Here is a 7,994-nt window from a genome sequence, read left to right as displayed (position 1 = left end):
TTAAGTTTGGTACTACATTCAACCAGTTTTATCTTAAACCAATTTCAGCCATTTTGAAACCGGTTTATATGCACTGAGCTTCTGTTCTGTTACAGGTTTAAACCAGTTTCTGATGATTGAAACTGGTTTATGTGTAACTTCTGTCCCTATAAGTGAGTAAGGTTTCCATTGCTTTCAGTGGGCTTTGAACCAAGCCCATAATCTCAAGGGCCTCAAGAAGGACTCTAAAAGTAATGTTACATATTCAGCTTCTCCACGTGCCTCAACAAGCACCTGTTGCACTGGAACTCCTGCACCAGCGTGCCACCTGTGGGCCTTGCCAGTCATATCTAATTGGAGTTGCTAACTGAACTGCTTCATGCTCTCAATCAGGGAATGTATGAACAGCTGGCAACTTTGCTGCAGAAGGGGACAAGAGGGTGCTTTGTGCAGCAGGGCAATCTCTACAGTATTTCACGTCAGGGCTGAACAATGTAATAAAAGTTTGCAGATGAAAATACTAAGCTGACTGCAAGCCAGTAATTCATGTTCATTTTTTATGGCACTGGCCTTTTAAGAGCTGTAGGAGGGTTTGATGCAAGAACACAGCCCATATTCTATCCAGGGTCTACTCTGGCTTTACAATGGGAATGTTGCATGCACAAAAGAAGGAGGCTTTTGCCCAAGTCTGGTAACTTTACTTTCTGTATCTGGGAGGGCTACATCTGTTTTGGTAGCTAGTGATGTGCAAGGGATGGTGCCCGGAGGAGAGATGTAACTTTGCTGCATTGTGTGCAATCTTTGCCTACTGCAAAAATTGCTCTAGGGAGGGGGGGAAAGTATAAAAAATAATCCTTTCCATTATGAAAGAGGGAATTCAGAAGGGTCTGTATCTAGAATAGGGCAAAATATGTTCCCACTTAGTTAATAATAAGACCCCAAACTCACAAATGAAAAGGTTGTAAAGGGTGTTATGAAAATATCTCCTATGCAAATACAATGTGGGAGAACCCAGTGCTTATAAGTATTTGTTTTAATTTATTTCCTACTCCTTCTGCAGTTGCTTTGGACAATTTTTCTCAAGCTCAGAGGAGGAAGGATGCCTTTAAACATGCATTTTTTTGATAAACACTAGCAGTAAACAACTGGCTCCTTTAATCTTGTGGTGCGTAATTACAGTGACAGTTATCATGCTGGAAGTAAAGTGCGATAGAATTTCTTTCCAAGGATGCAATTTTCAGCCCCTAGCATCTGATTTTGCACAATCACTTTTGTGTTTGTGCAAACAAATGCATAAGCACTTGGACAGGCAGCTTGTTGTATACCGATGGGTGCTCACTTCTGCAAGCACAAACAAAATTGGATGAACAAATAAGTGCCACAATTTGCTGGGGGTGGGAGCTGAAGGAAAAACACGTACAAATGTTCTTCTTTTTAAAAAAGATTGAGAAGGAGTTCTATTTATTATAGTTATGCACAAAGGCGGTGGTTTGTTGCTAAAAAGTAAACCTAAAAACACCATCACTTTACAGGTTTTCATATGGGGGGGGGGGGGAAGAGGGAATAAAGCATTTCCAATAAGCTAGAGGGAACCATTCACTCCCTGATGCTCACCAAGTAGATGAGGCAAAGACATTTCACACACAGACACTGAAGCCTCGAAAGGACAGAGATGTGTTCCACCATGGGGAGACTTAGGTACAGCTCAAGAAAGTTTGTTACATGGTATTAAATAGTCATCATCATCATCATCATCAACCTAGCATTCCCTCTTACTCTTCCACCTAGCAATGACTTGATAAATCGAGTATATCTAAGGAGGTTCCTATGTTCAGGACTAGCTCAAGACCATCTCTGGATGGAATGGAGGAAGCTAATGTTGCATGGAACGGGGTGACCAAAAGAGAAAGCTTGGAGCTGACGGTAAGGTCACTAACCATTTTTTATTTTATATATGTTACACACACACAGTTTCTTTAGGTCCCATGAAAACTGCAGCTAATGGTACACCATAGAAACTGTGGATTTACTAGCAGCACAGCAGCATATAGATGAACTTTTGAACAGCACAATTCGTGATTGTCATCTCAAGGCTCTCTTAACACATTGCAAACCAAACTGAAAATCATAATAAGAAAAAATCCACTTTCCCACAAAAAGGCAGACACATACCAATGGTACTTTCCCAACCAAACTGAAAGGAAAAGCCCGCTTGGCTAATTCATTGCAAGGCTAATGAAAACCAGACCAAGGAGCTTTATGTTACAGGAAAAACAAAGTCTTCCAATGGAAATTATTCATTATAAAGAACTGGTTCACTGAAATTAAGAAAAAATGTGAGAGAAACACCATACTGAATTTGTTTTTGGTGATAATGATCCTGCTTTTATATATAGCACTTTTCAGCCAGATGGATTCCCAAGTGCTTTACAAGTGTTTCTGTTTGTATGAACTATATGCAAAGATTCACTCTTCGAGCACTGAAATGCAGCTCTATCTAGGGTGATTCGCACCAGCATCCTGGAAGTGCAGTGTGATGTAACAGCTTTTGATAGGAAATGAATGAGATCTAGAAATATGCACAATGCAGGTGAATAGACTCTTGGTATCCAGATTTCACCTTATTTGGCCATAATACAAGATTTACACCATTTCTTTTTACAACAGTGACAAGGAATCTATAGGTTCCACTTCAACATCACAGCTAGAAGGTGGTGTATCCATCAGCGCACAGAGAGGTATCGGCTCAATACAGATCCAGAAAGATGGGCACCAGTTACCAAATCATCCCACACCACTATTCCTCCAGCACCCTGGGTTGTCCTGTAGTAGTCTCCTATTCAAGTGCTGACCTCAGCTGACACTGCTTAGCTTATGAGTCCTGATAGGAGCCCAGCTAGAAACAGTGAGGGCTGCAACTACTGTATATTTTAGGGCAAATCACTCAGCAGCCCTGGAGATTGTTCTTGACAACCCCATGCTGATGCTGTGAGTTGAGAGCGGTGCTGTTGGAGGGGGGAACTGGGGAAGGCACAGGGCTTTCGTTCTGTGACCACGAGCTCCATCTCATAGATTTGCTTCCCCTTGTGCTTCACTATGAACATGGATTTTTCAGAGCAGCTGGTGAGACAGAAGTGTCTGCCTGAATCTCCGCATAGCTGGTACTGCGATCCACCATCAGTACATACTGAACTAGACTCTGAATAGAAGGGAGGGGGGTGTTGCTGGGGGCAGCTCCATTTGCTGCCAAGTCCCGTAAGCAGTTGCTTGTTTTGTCTCTCTGTCTGAGCAGATTTTCTTTGCTTTTTCTTCCTCCACCTGCAACATTTCATCTTTTGGTTTTCAAGCTGTATTATTTTGTTTTCTTAAGGGGGAAAAAAATGTACGTTCTTATATGGTGTTTTTTCTGCAAGAGTCCCTAAAATAGTCAAAAACAAAACAAAACCCATCAACCGCAGGGTGGATAGGTTTGATGCTTTTAAAAGGTTCAAAGTGATCAGAGACTGATTTAAAACATAATGCACAATAATTCACAAGGAAAAGGCTCCACAGAGAGCCAAATTCTGCATTCCTATACCCGTGCCTCCAGAACAGCCACATCCAAAGAGTTTCTACTTACTTGTATTGCATATTTTGAGTGGCAAATCTCCCAGGCCTCAGCAAATTAGTCCTGCTGACCTACATGGAGGAGAAAGTATGGAGGGCTGGGTTTAAAGAGAAGCTTTGCACTGACAGGCCTACACCCATCATCCCCTGCTGAGGTGATGGACTGTGCATGTCCAAATATTCCCCAAGCCAAAGTCTCTCACCAGGTTTCCGGTGAACCTAGGTCAGACCAAGTGTCTCCATGTATGGACTTTTATTCATATTGGGATTATTATTATTAATTTGTGTTACACCGTGTGCTTCAAGGAAGAGCACAACCTCATTGAGGTACCATGCATAATCATAAGAAAAAACCATTGCCACTCCGAAGAGCTCATGCCCTAAATAGACAAGGCAGACAAAGAAGGAAATCTTAGCCCCATTATGTATCCCAGGAACTTCTTAAGTCACAAAGCAATTAAGTGACTAGTCCAAGGCCACTCGGGGAATATGCACCTCACCATCAGGGGACCGCTGCAGATTCAAAGACTGAACTCCAGATCACTTCTAATGCACACATGGGAACCAGGACTAGGGCCGAGATGGCTGATCTTGAATCATCTATTGGAAAATTTAATTCACAGAATGAAATAAGAATAATACCTAGATTTTTCAGGGTGTTTTTCATTTTTAGGTCTCTCCATCCAAAGTCAATATCATTATCCCTATTCTACCAAGAATTTTCCCCAGGATCTTCTCTGTATCTATCTTTATGCCTTTGTTTCCCCATACCAAAAATGGTAGAGTGAAGCTCACATACCTTTGGATGAAAATGTATGTGCAAGTGCTGGGCATTCTGACAACTACTCATTCTTCACTTTACATTAGATTACCCCATAGTGTCACGTGTGCGTTACCCTTGCTGTCCATGCGATGCACTACAGTTCAATGATAACTTGTGGAATAAATATTTTCAGGGCCACCATATCGTTATCGGAGTCCCATGAAGAACACCAAGGAGCTTTAAGTGAAATTTAACCCTAAGAAGAGAGCAAGCCATTATCTCATGCCCCACTGTACTTTTATCAGGACTTTGAGGACTTTTGTTAGACTGACATTGTGCAGATGTGACCTAAACTGGCAGAATGGGACTCCTAGTTCCTCTGTCCCCATTGTAGAAGTAGTAAAAGGTTGAAAGCTTACTTTCCTTAGCAAATGTCAGTGACTGCTAACACTGGAGTCCCCAGGTTCAAACCATGCTGGTGGCTAGGAGCGTATGCACGTTTTAGTTTAATCTTTTCATAGCCCGAGACCAGCACAATTGTTCAAGTAAAAATTCCAGTTACATTCACCTTGGCTACAGTAACATTACCCTTTAGAAAGTAAGCTTCAGTCCTTCAGATATGTTCAGGAACATCTAGTACATTCACACAGCTGGAGATTCACATTTAAAGAAACAAAGATTAGTCTCTATACATTTTATATACAGGCAACAGAAACATATGTTCTAAAATCTCTGTAAATAGGACTTTGATTCTGAGTGCTTTCTCCAGCATAAGCAGTCCCCAAACTTTGCATAGATCCCTAATTTGAGTTTCTGACTTTTGGCAATACCAAATGGCAATGCCATTTTAATCTTTCAAAACCCAAAAGTTAATGAAAATCAATGGAGAAAACACTAATAGAAATTACCTAGTTTATGGCTTAAAACACAAGGCTATAAGTTTGTACGCAGAACTTGTAGTAACATATTCAAATAGAGAAGGGAAGAAGGGTTTATCAAATATTTAAATCTTAAAATAAAAAGACATTTTTACTTCAGATGAGCTCATCCACTTATCTATAGTTCTAGTTGTTAAATGTGTAGCTATAATTCCCAATATGCCTTTTGGGTAATCCTGCAATTTGACTATTTGGGGCATTTATAGGCCCTTTAAATTATGGCTGTTTTTATTACATTGACTACAGGATTACAGAGGTTTTCTCTCATTAATTAAGTCTTACAGCACCATGGCAAGAATGAATATTCACTGTATAGACAAACTGAAGCACCTAGGCTAGGAACAGAAATGACACATAAACTGGTATAAATGATCAGAAACTCATTCAAATCTGTAACACAACGAAGTTCAGTGCACATAAACCGTTTTCAAAATCAGTATAAGATAAACCTGGATGGATGTAGTATCAGACTCATCTGATTTAAGTTAAATTGGTTTATTGAACTTCTGTCCTAGATCCCCTCCAGATTCAAGTTAACTCAGTCCCCCAGCATCCCAGGATGCTTTGCACCTCCCCTGTAAACCCCCCTCGCAGGGTGGGTGAGCTAAGCTTGGCATAGCTGTCTGCTCCAGCTGAGCAGGGAGGTGTGCTCTAGTGCCCTCCCCAACTTCTAGCCTGGGCCATTGCAGGCATGTGGCTGCTTTTCCAGAATCAAACGTGAATGTCTGTTCACTAGCTTATCAGTTCAATCAATGCAGTTTAGACTAACCTGTGAAGATTAAATCATTTCAGCCTTGGGGTTTTTGACTGTTTATACTTAGCCCTAATGGTTAATCTGTGACTTCCCTTAATTGATCCTGCCTCATTTTTGGCACAGCAGAGAATAAAAAAAAAGCAGATTCTCCCTCTCACCTGCTCTTACCTCTAGACCTTTCCCAGTCAGCAGCATTTTCAGTGCCTGATAACATCAGATTACAACTGTGCCAGCCTGAGAACTGAGACAGCTTATTGAAAACCAAAGCAGCTAGTGTGTGGCCTTGCTACATGAAGGAGTTTGATTTCCAGAAATTGATGTTGCATAAAGAGGATATGCACTGAGCGGATTGTGCTCTGTTGCGGACACAGGTTTTTGTTGGTACTTGGGCAGTTGCCTGCAGGCTCTGAATCTAAAACCCTCATTTCCAGTGTTCACCAGGTCCGTGTTAAAAATACACACACGTGCACTTTAGAGAATGCCAGCGTGGCTTGTGCCAGATGCAGAAGGGAATAGAGGAAAACTCAGAGCAGGGCGATATATGCTACAGCTGGTGAGATGAAAAATAAAAGAGAATTCAAAAGAAGTTACCTGGACAGCTGTTCCAAAGCTACAGCAAAAAGCTATGTTCACCCTTCACAAGCCAGTGTGCATTATCCACTGACGCATGCAATTCAGTGTTAACCTGCCTCTTTCCTAGGTCCTTCCACTCAGCTACTCTGCTCAAATGGCCCTTTGCTTTTCCTTGAGTGCCCACAGCAAAGGCCTCGGGGATGTATTTTAACTCTTCAAGTGAGTAATCAGTATGTCTAAGACAGATTCGTTATTAAAAGTCCATCTTTTTACTTGTGTTCTTTTCTCCCTTTCCTTGACTCTAATGCTCACAAGTTCTTTTGCTGCTTTTACTTTCCTGCCCCATTCAATTAGCCTTAGATAGAACAGCTGGGTCTCTTCAAGGGAGACACCAGCATGAAATCAATGTAGTGGTTTATAGAGTTTCACTGACTCCAGGTGAGGGTAGAGTCCCCTTCACTTAAATTGCCACCTTGGAAATCCCCCAGAAACTCAGAGGGTTGCGTGATTATTATCTATTTCCTGTGCAGCTCAGATCCTGATAAATGTATGGTGCTAACTATAGTCATAAATGTCCATGAGCATTGAATCAACAGCAAACTCATTGCCTTAGACTGCAATTTCTATGGGACAAGGGAAATGTACTCCCTGTTATGCCATTTTGTGCAGCTACTTTGACCCTGAGTACAAGTAGCAAATGAATAAGTAAATAATAATGGTACTAAAATAATAGTTCAATGGAGTGGTGAAGAAAATGATTTTCTCTTCTCATGAAAATGACAACAAACGCAATTTTTTTTTGTCAGATTTTCACTCTGTGTGTGTGTGTATTTCCATGACAAAAAAAACCCACCACACACTCTCTTCCCTCCTCCGCCCCCCTCCAAAACTTCCAGAAACAAACCAAGTGCAAGTATTTTCAGCTGCAAATGTTCAGGTTTGGGTTTTTGAGCAATCACTGGGGGGGAGGGGGGTGTTGAAGAGGAACAATGCTGTAAATGAACTGAAAATTGAGTTGAAAGTGTTTCTTATTGGGACAAAAAGAGTTGGGATAAAAAAAAATTCAACTAGCTGTTTTATTTATATAGGGACATAATATATATGTATATTATATATGTATCTGCCTGCTCTAGAAATAATAAAGCTGGCTGAAAATGTTATCTCAACCCGTTTTGTCCCATCAACATACATACATGCATACAGACACACGCGCACACATACATACACACATCTGTGTATATTTATATATAATTATCTGATCTTTTCTTAAGTAAAGATTAGATAATGATATACATACATATATATATATATATACACACACACACATACATACACACACATATATGTACATACACGTGTGTGTATGTACATGTGTGTGTGT

The 7,994-nt window shown here is 40.8% G+C and overlaps 2 long non-coding RNA genes across 2 annotated transcripts in view; one reads left to right on the top strand and one right to left on the bottom strand.

The window, feature by feature from the left end:
* Positions 1 to 623: 623 nt before the first annotated feature.
* LOC109280706 (uncharacterized) overlaps positions 624 to 7,994 on the top strand; it is an 18,640-nt gene continuing 11,269 nt past the window's right edge. Inside the window, exons 1-2 of the long non-coding RNA XR_002087122.2 lie at positions 624 to 670; positions 1,768 to 1,902. This is a non-coding gene — a long non-coding RNA (uncharacterized LOC109280706). The remainder of the gene's footprint in view (positions 671 to 1,767; positions 1,903 to 7,994) is intronic.
* On the bottom strand, positions 1,898 to 7,862 carry LOC132243974 (uncharacterized). Its single transcript, XR_009455546.1, has 2 exons — positions 3,599 to 7,862; positions 1,898 to 3,343 (listed from the first exon to the last, which is right to left on the bottom strand). It is a non-coding gene; the product is annotated as an uncharacterized LOC132243974 (long non-coding RNA).

The sequence above is a fragment of the Alligator mississippiensis genome, chromosome 11 (genome assembly GCF_030867095.1).
Source record: "Alligator mississippiensis isolate rAllMis1 chromosome 11, rAllMis1, whole genome shotgun sequence".
Classification (NCBI taxonomy): Eukaryota; Metazoa; Chordata; order Crocodylia; family Alligatoridae; genus Alligator; species Alligator mississippiensis.
Note: the sequence above shows the minus strand (reverse complement) of the source record. Positions and strands in the feature narration are given on the sequence as shown.